The sequence below is a fragment of the Lissotriton vulgaris genome, chromosome 7, assembly GCF_964263255.1.
Source record: "Lissotriton vulgaris chromosome 7, aLisVul1.2, whole genome shotgun sequence".
Taxonomy (NCBI): Eukaryota; Metazoa; Chordata; class Amphibia; order Caudata; family Salamandridae; genus Lissotriton; species Lissotriton vulgaris.
Window position 1 is genome coordinate 842,742,498 of NC_141695.1, and position 17,582 is coordinate 842,760,079.

Sequence of the window (17,582 nt, forward strand, 5' to 3'; positions counted from 1 at the left end):
AGTGGAGCTTCAGAGTGGAGCTTCAGAGTGGAGCTTCAGAGTGCAGAGTGGAGCTTCAGAGTGGAGCTTCAGAGTGCAGAGTGGAGCTTCAGAGTGGAGCTTCAGAGTGGAGCTTCAGAGTGCAGAGAGGAGCTTCAGAGTGGAGCTTCAGAGTGCAAAGTGGAGCTTCAGAGTGCAGAGTGGAGCTTCAGAGTGGAGCTTCAGAGTGGAGCTTCAGAGTGGAGCTTCAGAGCGGAGCTTCAGAGCGGAGCTTCAGAGCGGAGCTTCAGAGTGCAGAGTGGAGCTTCAGAGTGGAGCTTCAGAGTGCAGAGTGGAGCTTCAGAGTGGAGCTTCAGAGTGGAGCTTCAGAGTGCAGAGTGGAGCTTCAGAGTGGAGCTTCAGAGTGCAGAGTGGAGCTTCAGAGTGGAGCTTCAGAGCGGAGCTTCAGAGTGCAGAGTGGAGCTTCAGAGCGGAGCTTCAGAGTGCAGAGTGGAGCTTCAGAGCGGAGCTTCAGAGTGGAGCTTCAGAGTGCAGAGTGGAGCTTCAGAGCGGAGCTTCAGAGTGGAGCTTCAGAGTGCAGAGTGGAGCTTCAGAGCGGAGCTTCAGAGTGGAGCTTCAGAGTGCAGAGTGGAGCTTCAGAGTGGAGCTTCAGAGTGCAGAGTGGAGCTTCAGAGTGCAGAGTGGAGCTTCAGAGTGCAGATTCAGAGTGGAGCTTCAGAGTGCAGAGTGGAGCTTCAGAGTGGAGCTTCAGAGTGGAGCTTCAGAGTGGAGCTTCAGAGTGGAGCTTCAGAGTGGAGCTTCAGAGTGCAGAGTGGAGCTTCAGAGTGGAGCTTCAGAGTGCAGAGTGGAGCTTCAGAGTGCAGAGTGGAGCTTCAGAGTGCAGAGTGGAGCTTCAGAGTGGAGCTTCAGAGTGGAGCTTCAGAGTGGAGCTTCAGAGTGCAGAGTGGAGCTTCAGAGTGCAGATTCAGAGTGGAGCTTCAGAGTGCAGAGTGGAGCTTCAGAGTGGAGCTTCAGAGTGCAGAGTGGAGCTTCAGAGTGGAGCTTCAGAGTGCAGAGTGGAGCTTCAGAGTGCAGAGTGGAGCTTCAGAGTGGAGCTTCAGAGTGGAGCTTCAGAGTGGAGCTTCAGAGTGGAGCTTCAGAGTGGAGCTTCAGAGTGCAGCTTCAGAGTGCAGAGTGGAGCTTCAGAGTGCAGAGTGGAGCTTCAGAGTGGAGCTTCAGAGTGGAGCTTCAGAGTGCAGAGTGGAGCTTCAGAGTGCAGAGTGGAGCTTCAGAGTGGAGCTTCAGAGTGGAGCTTCAGAGTGCAGAGTGGAGCTTCAGAGTGCAGAGTGGAGCTTCAGAGTGCAGCTTCAGAGTGGAGCTTCAGAGTGGAGCTTCAGAGTGGAGCTTCAGAGTGCAGAGTGGAGCTTCAGAGTGGAGCTTCAGAGTGGAGCTTCAGAGTGCAGCTTCAGAGTGGAGCTTCAGAGTGGAGCTTCAGAGTGGAGCTTCAGAGTGCAGAGTGGAGCTTCAGAGTGGAGCTTCAGAGTGCAGAGTGGAGCTTCAGAGTGGAGCTTCAGAGTGGAGCTTCAGAGTGGAGCTTCAGAGTGGAGCTTCAGAGTGCAGAGTGGAGCTTCAGAGTGGAGCTTCAGAGTGCAGAGTGGAGCTTCAGAGTGGAGCTTCAGAGTGGAGCTTCAGAGTGGAGCTTCAGAGTGCAGAGTGGAGCTTCAGAGTGGAGCTTCAGAGTGGAGCTTCAGAGTGCAGCTTCAGAGTGGAGCTTCAGAGTGGAGCTTCAGAGTGGAGCTTCAGAGTGCAGAGTGGAGCTTCAGAGTGGAGCTTCAGAGTGCAGAGTGGAGCTTCAGAGTGGAGCTTCAGAGTGGAGCTTCAGAGTGGAGCTTCAGAGTGGAGCTTCAGAGTGGAGCTTCAGAGTGGAGCTTCAGAGTGGAGCTTCAGAGTTGGAGCTTCAGAGTGGAGCTTCAGAGTGGAGCTTCAGAGTGGAGCTTCAGAGTGGAGCTTCAGAGTGGAGCTTCAGAGTGCAGAGTGGAGCTTCAGAGTGCAGAGTGGAGCTTCAGAGTGGAGCTTCAGAGTGCAGAGTGGAGCTTCAGAGTGCAGCTTCAGAGTGGAGCTTCAGAGTGCAGAGTGCAGAGTGGAGCTTCAGAGTGGAGCTTCAGAGTGGAGCTTCAGAGTGGAGCTTCAGAGTGGAGCTTCAGAGTGGAGCTTCAGAGTGGAGCTTCAGAGTGGAGCTTCAGAGTGCAGAGTGGAGCTTCAGAGTGGAGCTTCAGAGTGGAGCTTCAGAGTGGAGCTTCAGAGTGGAGCTTCAGAGTGGAGCTTCAGAGTGGAGCTTCAGAGTGGAGCTTCAGAGTGCAGAGTGGAGCTTCAGAGTGGAGCTTCAGAGTGGAGCTTCAGAGTGGAGCTTCAGAGTGCAGAGTGGAGCTTCAGAGTGGAGCTTCAGAGTGGAGCTTCAGAGTGGAGCTTCAGAGTGGAGCTTCAGAGTGGAGCTTCAGAGTGGAGCTTCAGAGTGGAGCTTCAGAGTGCAGAGTGGAGCTTCAGAGTGGAGCTTCAGAGTGGAGCTTCAGAGTGGAGCTTCAGAGTGGAGCTTCAGAGCGGAGCTTCAGAGTGGAGCTTCAGAGCGGAGCTTCAGAGTGCAGAGTGGAGCTTCAGAGCGGAGCTTCAGAGTGCAGAGTGGAGCTTCAGAGCGGAGCTTCAGAGTGCAGAGTGGAGCTTCAGAGTGGAGCTTCAGAGTGGAGCTTCAGAGTGGAGCTTCAGAGTGGAGCTTCAGAGTGGAGCTTCAGAGTGGAGCTTCAGAGTGCAGAGTGGAGCTTCAGAGTGGAGCTTCAGAGTGGAGCTTCAGAGTGGAGCTTCAGAGTGCAGAGTGGAGCTTCAGAGTGGAGCTTCAGAGTGGAGCTTCAGAGTGGAGCTTCAGAGTGGAGCTTCAGAGTGCAGAGTAGAGCTTCAGAGTGGAGCTTCAGAGTGCAGAGTAGAGCTTCAGAGTGGAGCTTCAGAGTGCAGAGTAGAGCTTCAGAGTGGAGCTTCAGAGTGCAGAGTAGAGCTTCAGAGTGGAGCTTCAGAGTGCAGAGTAGAGCTTCAGAGTGGAGCTTCAGAGTGGAGCTTCAGAGTGGAGCTTCAGAGTGGAGCTTCAGAGTGGAGCTTCAGAGTGCAGAGTAGAGCTTCAGAGTGGAGCTTCAGAGTGCAGAGTAGAGCTTCAGAGTGGAGCTTCAGAGTGGAGCTTCAGAGTGGAGCTTCAGAGCGGAGCTTCAGAGCGGAGCTTCAGAGCGGAGCTTCAGAGTGGAGCTTCAGAGTGCAGAGCGGAGCTTCAGAGTGGAGCTTCAGAGTGCAGAGTGGAGCTTCAGAGTGGAGCTTCAGAGTGCAGAGTGGAGCTTCAGAGTGGAGCTTCAGAGTGGAGCTTCAGAGTGGAGCTTCAGAGTGGAGCTTCAGAGTGCAGAGTGGAGCTTCAGAGTGGAGCTTCAGAGTGCAGAGTGGAGCTTCAGAGTGGAGCTTCAGAGTGCAGAGTGGAGCTTCAGAGTGGAGCTTCAGAGTGCAGAGTGGAGCTTCAGAGTGGAGCTTCAGAGTGGAGCTTCAGAGTGGAGCTTCAGAGTGGAGCTTCAGAGTGCAGAGTGGAGCTTCAGAGTGGAGCTTCAGAGTGGAGCTTCAGAGTGGAGCTTCAGAGTGGAGCTTCAGAGTGGAGCTTCAGAGTGGAGCTTCAGAGTGCAGAGTGGAGCTTCAGAGTGGAGCTTCAGAGTGCAGAGTGGAGCTTCAGAGTGGAGCTTCAGAGTGGAGCTTCAGAGTGGAGCTTCAGAGTGGAGCTTCAGAGTGGAGCTTCAGAGTGGAGCTTCAGAGCGGAGCTTCAGAGTGCAGAGTGGAGCTTCAGAGCGGAGCTTCAGAGTGCAGAGTGGAGCTTCAGAGCGGAGCTTCAGAGTGCAGAGTGGAGCTTCAGAGTGGAGCTTCAGAGTGGAGCTTCATAGTGGAGCTTCAGAGTGGAGCTTCAGAGTGGAGCTTCAGAGTGGAGCTTCAGAGTGCAGAGTGGAGCTTCAGAGCGGAGCTTCAGAGTGCAGAGTGGAGCTTCAGAGTGGAGCTTCAGAGCGGAGCTTCAGAGTGCAGAGTGGAGCTTCAGAGCGCAGCTTCAGAGTGGAGCTTCAGAGTGCAGAGTGGAGCTTCAGAGTGCAGAGTGGAGCTTCAGAGTGCAGAGTGGAGCTTCAGAGTGGAGCTTCAGAGTGGAGCTTCAGAGTGGAGCTTCAGAGTGGAGCTTCAGAGTGGAGCTTCAGAGTGCAGAGTGGAGCTTCAGAGTGGAGCTTCAGAGTGCAGAGTGGAGCTTCAGAGTGGAGCTTCAGAGTGCAGAGTGGAGCTTCAGAGTGGAGCTTCAGAGTGGAGCTTCAGAGTGGAGCTTCAGAGTGGAGCTTCAGAGTGCAGCTTCAGAGTGCAGCTTCAGAGTGGAGCTTCAGAGTGGAGCTTCAGAGTGGAGCTTCAGAGTGGAGCTTCAGAGTGGAGCTTCAGAGTGGAGCTTCAGAGTGCAGAGTAGAGCTTCAGAGTGGAGCTTCAGAGTGCAGAGTAGAGCTTCAGAGTGGAGCTTCAGAGTGGAGCTTCAGAGTGGAGCTTCAGAGTGGAGCTTCAGAGTGGCGCTTCAGAGTGGAGCTTCAGAGTGGAGCTTCAGAGTGCAGAGTGGAGCTTCAGAGTGGAGCTTCAGAGTGCAGAGTGGAGCTTCAGAGTGGAGGTTCAGAGTGCAGAGTGGAGCTTCAGAGTGGAGCTTCAGAGTGCAGAGTAGAGCTTCAGAGTGGAGCTTCAGAGTGGAGCTTCAGAGTGGAGCTTCAGAGTGGAGCTTCAGAGCGGAGCTTCAGAGCGGAGCTTCAGAGTGGAGCTTCAGAGTGCAGAGTGGAGCTTCAGAGTGGAGCTTCAGAGTGCAGAGTGGAGCTTCAGAGTGGAGCTTCAGAGTGGAGCTTCAGAGTGGAGCTTCAGAGTGGAGCTTCAGAGTGGAGCTTCAGAGTGCAGAGTGGAGCTTCAGAGTGGAGCTTCAGAGTGGAGCTTCAGAGTGGAGCTTCAGAGTGGAGCTTCAGAGTGGAGCTTCAGAGTGGAGCTTCAGAGTGGAGCTTCAGAGTGCAGAGTGGAGCTTCAGAGTGGAGCTTCAGAGTGCAGAGTGGAGCTTCAGAGTGGAGCTTCAGAGTGGAGCTTCAGAGTGGAGCTTCAGAGTGGAGCTTCAGAGTGCAGAGTGGAGCTTCAGAGTGGAGCTTCAGAGTGGAGCTTCAGAGTGGAGCTTCAGAGTGGAGCTTCAGAGCGGAGCTTCAGAGTGGAGCTTCAGAGCGGAGCTTCAGAGTGCAGAGTGGAGCTTCAGAGTGGAGCTTCAGAGTGCAGAGTGGAGCTTCAGAGTGGAGCTTCAGAGTGCAGAGTGGAGCTTCAGAGTGCAGAGTGGAGCTTCAGAGTGCCGCTTCAGAGTGGAGCTTCAGAGTGGAGCTTCAGAGTGGAGCTTCAGAGTGCAGCTTCAGAGTGCAGCTTCAGAGTGGAGCTTCAGAGTGGAGCTTCAGAGTGGAGCTTCAGAGTGGAGCTTCAGAGTGGAGCTTCAGAGTGGAGCTTCAGAGTGGAGCTTCAGAGTGGAGCTTCAGAGTGCAGAGTGGAGCTTCAGAGTGGAGCTTCAGAGTGGAGCTTCAGAGTGGAGCTTCAGAGTGGAGCTTCAGAGTGGAGCTTCAGAGTGCAGAGTGGAGCTTCAGAGTGGAGCTTCAGAGTGGAGCTTCAGAGTGGAGCTTCAGAGTGGAGCTTCAGAGTGGAGCTTCAGAGTGCAGAGTGGAGCTTCAGAGTGGAGCTTCAGAGTGGAGCTTCAGAGTGCAGAGTGGAGCTTCAGAGTGGAGCTTCAGAGTGCAGAGTGGAGCTTCAGAGTGGAGCTTCAGAGTGGAGCTTCAGAGTGCAGAGTGGAGCTTCAGAGTGGAGCTTCAGAGTGCAGAGTGGAGCTTCAGAGTGGAGCTTCAGAGCGGAGCTTAAGAGTGCAGAGTGGAGCTTCAGAGTGGAGCTTCAGAGCGGAGCTTCAGAGTGCAGAGTGGAGCTTCAGAGTGCAGAGTGGAGCTTCAGAGTGGAGCTTCAGAGTGGAGCTTCAGAGTGGAGCTTCAGAGTGGAGCTTCAGAGTGGAGCTTCAGAGTGGAGCTTCAGAGTGCAGAGTGGAGCTTCAGAGTGGAGCTTCAGAGTGCAGAGTGGAGCTTCAGAGTGGAGCTTCAGAGTGCAGAGTAGAGCTTCAGAGTGGAGCTTCAGAGTGCAGAGTAGAGCTTCAGAGTGGAGAGTGGAGATTCAGAGTGGAGCTTCAGAGTGGAGAGTGGAGATTCAGAGTGGAGCTTCAGAGTGGAGAGTGGAGATTCAGAGTGGAGAGTGGAGCTTCAGAGTGGAGCTTCAGAGTGCAGAGTGGAGCTTCAGAGTGGAGCTTCAGAGTGGATCTTCAGAGTGCAGAGTGGAGCTTCAGAGTGGAGCTTCAGAGTGGAGCTTCAGAGTGGAGCTTCAGAGTGGAGCTTCAGAGTGGAGCTTCAGAGTGGAGCTTCAGAGTGCAGAGTAGAGCTTCAGAGTGGAGCTTCAGAGTGCAGAGTAGAGCTTCAGAGTGGAGCTTCAGAGTGCAGAGTAGAGCTTCAGAGTGGAGCTTCAGAGTGCAGAGTAGAGCTTCAGAGTGGAGCTTCAGAGTGCAGAGTAGAGCTTCAGAGTAGAGCTTCAGAGTGGAGCTTCAGAGTGGAGCTTCAGAGTGCAGATTCAGAGTGGAGCTTCAGAGTGGAGCTTCAGAGTGGAGCTTCAGAGTGGAGCTTCAGAGTGGAGCTTCAGAGCGGAGCTTCAGAGCGGAGCTTCAGAGCGGAGCTTCAGAGTGGAGCTTCAGAGCGGAGCTTCAGAGCGGAGCTTCAGAGCGGAGCTTCAGAGTGGAGCTTCAGAGTGCAGAGTGGAGCTTCAGAGTGGAGCTTCAGAGTGCAGAGTGGAGCTTCAGAGTGGAGCTTCAGAGTGGAGCTTCAGAGTGGAGCTTCAGAGTGGAGCTTCAGAGTGGAGCTTCAGAGTGGAGCTTCAGAGTGGAGCTTCAGAGTGGAGCTTCAGAGTGGAGCTTCAGAGTGGAGCTTCAGAGTGGAGCTTCAGAGCGGAGCTTCAGAGCGGAGCTTCAGAGCGGAGCTTCAGAGCGGAGCTTCAGAGTGGAGCTTCAGAGTGCAGAGTGGAGCTTCAGAGTGGAGCTTCAGAGTGCAGAGTGGAGCTTCAGAGTGGAGCTTCAGAGTGGAGCTTCAGAGTGGAGCTTCAGAGTGGATCTTCAGAGTGGAGCTTCAGAGTGGAGCTTCAGAGTGGAGCTTCAGAGTGCAGCTTCAGAGTGGAGCTTCAGAGTGGAGCTTCAGAGTGGAGCTTCAGAGTGGAGCTTCAGAGTGGAGCTTCAGAGTGCAGAGTGGAGCTTCAGAGTGGAGCTTCAGAGTGGAGCTTCAGAGTGGAGCTTCAGAGTGGAGCTTCAGAGTGGAGCTTCAGAGTGCAGCTTCAGAGTGCAGCTTCAGAGTGGAGCTTCAGAGTGGAGCTTCAGAGTGGAGCTTCAGAGTGGAGCTTCAGAGTGGAGCTTCAGAGTGGAGCTTCAGAGTGCAGAGTGGAGCTTCAGAGTGGAGCTTCAGAGTGCAGAGTGGAGCTTCAGAGTGGAGCTTCAGAGTGCAGAGTGGAGCTTCAGAGTGGAGCTTCAGAGTGCAGAGCGGAGCTTCAGAGCGGAGCTTCAGAGTGCAGAGCGGAGCTTCAGAGCGGAGCTTCAGAGTGCAGAGTGGAGCTTCAGAGCGGAGCTTCAGAGCGGAGCTTCAGAGTGCAGAGCGGAGCTTCAGAGCGGAGCTTCAGAGCGGAGCTTCAGAGTGGAGCTTCAGAGTGCAGAGTGGAGCTTCAGAGTGGAGCTTCAGAGTGCAGAGTGGAGCTTCAGAGCGGAGCTTCAGAGTGCAGAGTGGAGCTTCAGAGCGGAGCTTCAGAGCGGAGCTTCAGAGTGCAGAGCGGAGCTTCAGAGCAGAGCTTCAGAGCGGAGCTTCAGAGCGGAGCTTCAGAGCGGAGCTTCAGAGCGCAGAGTGGAGCTTCAGAGTGGAGCTTCAGAGTGGAGCTTCAGAGTGGAGCTTCAGAGTGGAGCTTCAGAGTGGAGCTTCAGAGTGGAGCTTCAGAGTGCAGAGTGGAGCTTCAGAGTGGAGCTTCAGAGTGCAGAGTGGAGCTTCAGAGTGGAGCTTCAGAGTGGAGCTTCAGAGTGGAGCTTCAGAGTGGAGCTTCAGTGGAGCTTCAGAGTGGAGCTTCAGAGTGGAGCTTCAGAGTGGAGCTTCAGAGTGCAGAGTAGAGCTTCAGAGTGGAGCTTCAGAGTGCAGAGTAGAGCTTCAGAGTGGAGCTTCAGAGTGCAGAGTAGAGCTTCAGAGTGGAGCTTCAGAGTGCAGAGTAGAGCTTCAGAGTGGAGAGTGGAGATTCAGAGTGGAGCTTCAGAGTGGAGAGTGGAGATTCAGAGTGGAGCTTCAGAGTGGAGAGTGGAGATTCAGAGTGGAGAGTGGAGCTTCAGAGTGGAGAGTGGAGATTCAGAGTGGAGAGTGGAGCTTCAGAGTTGAGATTCAGAGTGCAGAGTGGAGCTTCAGAGTGCAGAGTGGAGCTTCAGAGTGGAGCTTCAGAGTGCAGAGTGGAGCTTCAGAGTGGAGCTTCAGAGTGCAGAGTGGAGCTTCAGAGTGCAGAGTGGAGCTTCAGAGTGCAGAGTGGAGCTTCAGAGTGCAGAGTGGAGCTTCAGAGTGCAGAGTGGAGCTTCAGAGTGGAGCTTCAGAGTGGAGCTTCAGAGTGGAGCTTCAGAGTGGAGCTTCAGAGTGCAGAGTGGAGCTTCAGAGTGGATCTTCAGAGTGCAGAGTGGAGCTTCAGAGTGGAGCTTCAGAGTGGAGCTTCAGAGTGGAGCTTCAGAGTGGAGCTTCAGAGTGGAGCTTCAGAGTGGAGCTTCAGAGTGCAGAGTAGAGCTTCAGAGTGGAGCTTCAGAGTGCAGAGTAGAGCTTCAGAGTGGAGCTTCAGAGTGCAGAGTAGAGCTTCAGAGTGGAGCTTCAGAGTGCAGAGTAGAGCTTCAGAGTGGAGCTTCAGAGTGCAGAGTAGAGCTTCAGAGTAGAGCTTCAGAGTGGAGCTTCAGAGTGGAGCTTCAGAGTGCAGATTCAGAGTGGAGCTTCAGAGTGGAGCTTCAGAGTGGAGCTTCAGAGTGGAGCTTCAGAGTGGAGCTTCAGAGTGGAGCTTCAGAGCGGAGCTTCAGAGCGGAGCTTCAGAGCGGAGCTTCAGAGCGGAGCTTCAGAGCGGAGCTTCAGAGTGGAGCTTCAGAGTGCAGAGTGGAGCTTCAGAGTGGAGCTTCAGAGTGCAGAGTGGAGCTTCAGAGTGGAGCTTCAGAGTGGAGCTTCAGAGTGGAGCTTCAGAGTGGAGCTTCAGAGTGGAGCTTCAGAGTGCAGCTTCAGAGTGGAGCTTCAGAGCGGAGCTTCAGAGCGGAGCTTCAGAGCGGAGCTTCAGAGCGGAGCTTCAGAGCGGAGCTTCAGAGTGGAGCTTCAGAGTGCAGAGTGGAGCTTCAGAGTGGAGCTTCAGAGTGCAGAGTGGAGCTTCAGAGTGGAGCTTCAGAGTGGAGCTTCAGAGTGGAGCTTCAGAGTGGAGCTTCAGAGTGGAGCTTCAGAGTGGAGCTTCAGAGTGGAGCTTCAGAGTGCAGCTTCAGAGTGGAGCTTCAGAGTGGAGCTTCAGAGTGGAGCTTCAGAGTGGAGCTTCAGAGTGGAGCTTCAGAGTGGAGCTTCAGAGTGCAGAGTGGAGCTTCAGAGTGGAGCTTCAGAGTGGAGCTTCAGAGTGGAGCTTCAGAGTGGAGCTTCAGAGTGGAGCTTCAGAGTGCAGCTTCAGAGTGCAGCTTCAGAGTGGAGCTTCAGAGTGGAGCTTCAGAGTGGAGCTTCAGAGTGGAGCTTCAGAGTGGAGCTTCAGAGTGGAGCTTCAGAGTGGAGCTTCAGAGTGCAGAGTGGAGCTTCAGAGTGGAGCTTCAGAGTGCAGAGTGGAGCTTCAGAGTGCAGAGTGGAGCTTCAGAGTGGAGCTTCAGAGTGCAGAGCGGAGCTTCAGAGCGGAGCTTCAGAGTGCAGAGCGGAGCTTCAGAGCGGAGCTTCAGAGTGCAGAGTGGAGCTTCAGAGCGGAGCTTCAGAGCGGAGCTTCAGAGTGCAGAGCGGAGCTTCAGAGCGGAGCTTCAGAGCGGAGCTTCAGAGCGGAGCTTCAGAGTGGAGCTTCAGAGTGCAGAGTGGAGCTTCAGAGTGGAGCTTCAGAGTGCAGAGTGGAGCTTCAGAGCGGAGCTTCAGAGTGCAGAGTGGAGCTTCAGAGCGGAGCTTCAGAGCGGAGCTTCAGAGTGCAGAGCGGAGCTTCAGAGCAGAGCTTCAGAGCGGAGCTTCAGAGCGGAGCTTCAGAGCGGAGCTTCAGAGCGCAGAGTGGAGCTTCAGAGTGGAGCTTCAGAGTGGAGCTTCAGAGTGGAGCTTCAGAGTGGAGCTTCAGAGTGGAGCTTCAGAGTGGAGCTTCAGAGTGGAGCTTCAGAGTGCAGAGTGGAGCTTCAGAGTGGAGCTTCAGAGTGCAGAGTGGAGCTTCAGAGTGGAGCTTCAGAGTGGAGCTTCAGAGTGGAGCTTCAGTGGAGCTTCAGAGTGGAGCTTCAGAGTGGAGCTTCAGAGTGGAGCTTCAGAGTGCAGAGTAGAGCTTCAGAGTGGAGCTTCAGAGTGCAGAGTAGAGCTTCAGAGTGGAGCTTCAGAGTGCAGAGTAGAGCTTCAGAGTGGAGCTTCAGAGTGCAGAGTAGAGCTTCAGAGTGGAGAGTGGAGATTCAGAGTGGAGCTTCAGAGTGGAGAGTGGAGATTCAGAGTGGAGCTTCAGAGTGGAGAGTGGAGATTCAGAGTGGAGAGTGGAGCTTCAGAGTGGAGAGTGGAGATTCAGAGTGGAGAGTGGAGCTTCAGAGTTGAGCTTCAGAGTGCAGAGTGGAGCTTCAGAGTGGAGCTTCAGAGTGCAGAGTGGAGCTTCAGAGTGGAGCTTCAGAGTGCAGAGTGGAGCTTCAGAGTGCAGAGTGGAGCTTCAGAGTGCAGAGTGGAGCTTCAGAGTGCAGAGTGGAGCTTCAGAGTGCAGAGTGGAGCTTCAGAGTGGAGCTTCAGAGTGGAGCTTCAGAGTGGAGCTTCAGAGTGGAGCTTCAGAGTGGAGCTTCAGAGTGCAGAGTGGAGCTTCAGAGTGCAGATTCAGAGTGGAGCTTCAGAGTGCAGAGTGGAGCTTCAGAGTGCAGATTCAGAGTGGAGCTTCAGAGTGCAGATTCAGAGTGGAGCTTCAGAGTGCAGAGTGGAGCTTCAGAGTGCAGATTCAGAGTGGAGCTTCAGAGTGCAGAGTGGAGCTTCAGAGTGGAGCTTCAGAGTGCAGAGTGGAGCTTCAGAGTGGAGCTTCAGAGTGGAGCTTCAGAGTGGAGCTTCAGAGTGGAGCTTCAGAGTGCAGAGTGGAGCTTCAGAGTGCAGAGTGGAGCTTCAGAGTGTCAAGAGCAATGCCAATAGCTCTAACTTTAACAAAGGCAAAACCATTGCATTGTAAATGCTTGTTGCCTTTTATTCTTAGCTCACCACGAAAAACAGACACAGGCATAGCAGACACGACTCCGCCCCCCTGACTTAACTACCAGGCCAAGATTGCATTTGTTTGGGAGGTGTTCACTTCAGATCCCCGCGCCACATCCCCCCCCCCCACCACCCTACCCCCCCACGCCCCCCCCCCCGTAGGGCTATTCCCCGGTTTACTTCAAACCGAGCACTTTGCCAGGGCCGGTTTTCGTTCCCAGTCCGGCCCTGGCTCTGCGTCATTGCTCCCAGTTAATAATCACATTTCTTACAACATTTATTTAGAGAAAACGGGAATTATTCATCCACAAAGACTTTTCTATTATGGGCTATTAAATATGGTCATTGGCAGATAACAAAGTAAGGTGCATTAGAGAAATAGCTTTTGTGGTGAGCATGCTATTTGTATTTATTGCACAAAAGGCACTTTAGCAATTAAAGTAATCAGTGGTTGATATAATCCAGCACTGAAAGTATTGACCCCAGCCACTTTGATATTTGAAAGCTCCTCAATTACATCCTTCACATTTTGTGTTGTAATTTGCACCGTTAATATTTAATTTCCCGCTAGAGAGCTGGCTGGTATTGCAAATGGTTTTAAACATTTAGACCTATCCTGTCCATCTCGGACGGTTCTAAACTCAGCTGCAAGGCTGGTTTATTCTGCAAGCAGATATGACCACATTAACTCCATACTGCGTGCTACCAGGAGGTATCTTGGTAGATTCGAAGGCTGTGACCCTCAGGCTCCTTCGATTCAGATTATGTTCAGGAGTCTTCCTATTTGCTATGCAGTTCTGTTGTCTTTGGTTCCTTGGCGGTTCTCGTGGACATCTTTAGGCAAAGAACTTTTATTCACGTCATGGGGCTCTAAGAGACACACTACATATGCCATGGGTATCTAATAACCATGGACACATCAGTTTGATGAAGATCATTTGACAGAAAAATTTGCGAAAAGGAAGGCAAATGCTCAAAGCTAGCAAGTTACTGAAAAATAAGAAAGGGAATATCTGAATATTTCCTGTCATGAAAGGCACTGATTGGCCAAACCCAGGGCTAACAGAACCTACTCCCTATTAAGGGGCAGGGGAACTGCTCCCAATCTTGGTGGAACAGTTGTTCCTATTCAGTTCTTTGGAGCTGTGTGCCATCCTTCAGTTTTTCTTACATTTCTTTCCCTGTTCCTTCATAAAAGCTTAGTAAGAGGTAAATCGGCCCGTTTAGTTCAATTCAGTGTATTTTTTAACTTTAAAGTAATTTGAAAGGAAAAAAAATACATTTAGTTAACCCCTTAAGCGCTGCCGTCGGCCAACGGCAACGCTACCTCCCCAGTGCTGCGAACGACCGTTGGCTGACGGGCCAGCGCTCGTTATTCGAACGTTCAGCACTGGGTGCTGAACGTTCGACGCAGCTAAGGTGTTAATATTGCTTTCAGAAAGCCAACTGCAACTAATGATTAGATTTCTGTCTACAAAAGTGCTCTGGGATACCGAACACAGGTGGAGATAGTCAATGTTTAGGAGTATCAATGAAGGGGTATCTCACTATGAGGCAGGAATCTCAGATATGTCAGACATGTCAGTCATGCTGATTGGTGTGGCCACTACCTGACAGAGTGATTTTGAATCTCAGAAAATGCCCTGCTACATGGAAGGGTGCAAAGCCCACATAGTGCAGGCAGTTCAGTAAGGCTGAGTGGCGCAGTGGGAACATGGTTGTTAGATTTGTCTAGATTGTTGAGTGGGCTAAGGGCCAGATATATGAAAGGATTTTGCATTCGCGAACAGTGTGGATCGCAAATTTTGCCCGTTTGCGAATGCAAAATGGCTTTTTGTTATGTATGAAAGGCTTTGTATTCAGAATTTAGGTGATCACAATTGTTTGCAAATTGCAAATCTCTAAAGTGCACATGGAAAAAGCCTTTCCTATATGTGAACAGTGCTTTTAGAAAACGATAATTACCATCAATTTCAAGTTGATAGTAACCATGTGCGAATTTAGAAAAAGGCACAAAAATGCATTTTTCAAAAGTGCCATGTTGTGCAAACCTGTCTGTAGGCCATGTTTCCCCTTTACATGTGCACAATTAACATTTTGGGGTGCTTCAGGGGGGCCTTAGGTCCCCGGGCAACCTTGGCTTCCATTTTCCAATTTGCGATTACCAATGACGTAATCGCTAAAAAGACTAATGCAAAATCATTCGGGCCTATGGGCTTTTCAGCCCATTGGAATGAATGGAGTCATATTACCAAATAGCAATTCACTATTTACCGAATCACTATTAGGTAATATTAAGGAATCGCAAAAACAGCTTTTTGAGAATCACAAAATGCTCTTTTGATACATCTGCAAAAACAACAGTTGATGGACAGAATGCAAAACAATGTCATACAAAAATAACCGACAGAAAACCATCAGGTATTCTACCCTAGATCTGCTAGCTCTGAAACCTGCTCACTCCCCATCCTGCACTACCGAGAACTGGCCCCTTCCTGAAGGCCCATTCTCTTGCAGAAAATGTCGTTTTCAAGCCACTATCCTTCCCTGCCAAGACCTCAAGACATCTGAGGCAAGTAAACATGTTAGCAGTCTACAATGCATCCTGCTTAATGTACGATCAATGCCCAAACACCAGCTTCAGATATGGGACCTACTACATACAAATCAGCCAGATCTGTGTTTTCTCACAGAAACTTGGCTGAAGCCCCATACTACGCCCGCTATTGCAATAGCAATTCCCCCAGGTTATAAGTTTTTACATATGGATCGACCTATAAAAATAGGAGGAGGGCTAGCTATCATTTATAAAGAACATCTGAAAATAACCATTCTTGAGGAAAAATGTAGCCCTACCTTGGAAATCATTACTTTCCGTATTAATCTATCTACCATAATAGCCATGAAAGGTGCACTCATATACCGCCCTCCTGGATCATGTGCAGGATTCTCCCTCTCTCTCATGGAATTAATAGCCCCTTACCTCAGAGCCAAAGAAAACTTTGTTCTCCTAGGCGATTTCAACATCCACGCAGACAATCTGGAACTTACAGAAACTAAAGCTTTGCTCGCAGATATGTCTACGATAGGGCTCCAACTTCACAATTCCGACCCCACCCATGAAGGGGGACACCTTCTAGACTTACTTTTCTCAAACAGTCCCACCCTGCCCTGCAAAACTATTTCTCATCTGAATTGGACCGACCACTACTTGCTAGAATTTAATCTCCCCATATCACATAAAAAGACATCAAACAAAAATCTTCCCCCAATTTGGCGACGCCAATGGCATAAAATCACTATAGAAGGACTACAGGAGACCTGGAAAATACCCTTAATCCTAGATACAGATAAGGTAGATGACATGCTCGCTAAATTCAATGACTCTCTATTGGAAGCAATAGACAAATTAGCTCCGCTAAAACTTCACAAACAATTCCCCACACATAAAAAGGAGAAATGGTACACAGAGATACTAAGAGCTGAGAAGCAAGGGTGCAGAAGACTGGAAAAAAAATGGAGAAAATCGCACTTAGCAGAGGATAAGAAGGCTCACTTAGAAGCCCAATCGAAATATTACAAAAACATTAGAAAGGCTCGGAAAAACTGTCTGGCCCAGCAACTGTCAGAGGCAGGCAATTCCTCGAAGGAACTATACAAAATATTGGAATCCTTCGTAAAACCCACAGCCTGTATTAGCGCAGATGATTTTTCATTACCACTGTGTAACGAGATCTCCCTGTTCTTTGAGAGCAAAATCAACACGATTTACGATAAAATCCTGAAAACAACCAGCACCAACTGTGGAAACCATGTCCCCCTGACACCGCAACCAAAAAAATCATCATCCTTACTCTCCTTTCCCCCAGTGTCCAATACCGACCTCTCTCCCCTAATTAACCACATAAAATCTGGCTCCCCTAATGATCTCTTACCAGCGAAAATGATGGCCCCTTTAAACTCCATCCTAGGCCCATCCATACAAGCTATCATAAATCATTCCCTGAGCAAAGGACAGGTACCTACTGAATGGAAACAAGCTGTAGTCAATCCAATTCGGAAAAACACCACTTTACCCTGGTCGGACCTTTCAAACCTCAGACCCATCTCCCTACTACCCTACCTCAGTAAACTTACAGAGAAGCATGTTAACACACACCTGTCGAAATATATCGAAGCAGCGGAAGGCCTGGACTCATCCCAATCTGGTTTCAGGCCTAATCACAGCACTGAATCAGCCCTCCTCTCCGTGACCGACAACATCAGGATGTCACTGGACAGGGGGGAATCCGTGATTCTAGTGCTGTTAGATTTATCCGCTGCTTTCGACACGGTATCACATGAACTTCTCCTTGAAAGACTGAGTGATGTGGGAGTAGGAGGCACGGCTCTCTCATGAGTGCAAAGCTTTCTTTCCGACCGCACCCAAGGAGTCAGACTAGGCTCTCACTCTTCTCCACCAAGAGTGCTTACTAAGGGTGTGCCACAGGGCTCATGCCTTAGCCCCACGCTTTTTAACATTTATGTGGCCCCCTTAGCAAATATGATAAGATCCTTTGGATTCATTCCGGTGTCATACGCTGATGACACCCAACTTCTGTTTCCCTTCTCAACTCTCACGCCGGCAATTCTATCATCATTTGCTAATGGGATGAGAACGGTAGCACACTGGATGGCAAAAAAATTTCTTCAATGCAACGTGACCAAAACAGAGGTCATGCTGTTTGGAGGGGCAACTCTTCTCTGGTCCCCAGAATGGTGGCCTCAGGAGCTAGGCCCGGTCCCCAACCCCAAACCCATAGCAAAAAACCTTGGTGTTAAGCTGGACCAAGCACTCCTGCTCAAAGAACACACCACTCAGGTGGCAGGTGCCTGCATTCACGTGGTGGGGCTTCTAAGACGAGTCTTTCCCTTTCTGCCAGACAACCACAGAAAGACCCTCATCCAAACTCTAATCATAGGCAGAATGGACTACTGCAACGGACTATACCTATCGGCGAATGAAGAACAAATAGACAAACTTCAGGTTGTCCAAAATACAGCAGCTAGATTGGCCCTCAATGCCCCCCCCAGAACGCCTTCCCGCCCCTTACTTCACCAACTCCACTGGCTTCCTGTGAAGCAGCGCATCAAATTTAAAATCTGTAACATTATACACAGATGCTTGTATGGTACCAGTCCCAAATATCTACGAGAAAAATTTGTACCATACATCCCTAGACGCACACTTCGCTCTAGTAACCATCTGCTGCTACAGGTTCCAAAGATAAGAAGAGCTAGACAGGGAGGCCGAGCCCTATCTTACAAAGGACCCATACTTTGGAACTCCCTGCCCACCGAACTGAAACAGATTAGAAATTTAGTATTGTTCAGAAAAAAACTGAAAACTTACCTTTTCACCAGGCCATAGTTCTCATCCCCCCCCTTCAGCTCCCACTCTCGGAGTAATCTGCCCTAAAATGCTAGCAACAGCGCAGAGATATCCCTTCGGGAATTGACTCAGGCGCTTTACAAGCAAATAAATAAATAAATAAATAAATACATTCACCCCAGTACAGAAATCTGGGCCTAAATCCATTGTTTTTTCGCTTATCCAGTTTGAACCCAGCCAGGCCAGGTCCTCCCTAGGCTGAAACAAGCATCCTAGGACCGGTTCCTCATCAGCCAGGATAGCTTGACTCCAGTGGCATGGAGAGCACGAGACCCAAGTCTGGGCATACCCGACCCACTCGGAGTGACAAATGCAAAAACAACAATTGATGGACAGAATGTTAAACAGTGTCATACATTCACCCCAGTACAAAGATGTGGGTCTAAATCCATCGTTTTTTCGCTCACCGTTCCATTCCAGTTTGAACCCAGCCATATGCAAATCAGCCTTGACCCTGTGCCAATGGGAACAGTCCAGCTTTTGATACATCTGGCACTACGAGCCAAAGATGCTGCAGTGTTATCTAGCCTTTTATCTTCATCTTCTCTATTCATTAAACAAACACTAAATGTGGTGGTAATTGGCTTCGAACTTGAAGATCATAAGAGCTTCATGTCTTAATATAAAACAATGATTTGCTAGTTCTCATTAATTGAAAACAA

General features: G+C 50.8%; 1 protein-coding gene across 1 annotated transcript in view; it reads right to left on the reverse strand.

Annotated features, from left to right (window-relative positions):
* Positions 1-17,582, reverse strand: part of CCDC57 (coiled-coil domain containing 57) — an 817,765-nt gene that overhangs the window by 537,485 nt on the left and 262,698 nt on the right. The gene's annotated exons all lie outside the window — the stretch shown is intronic.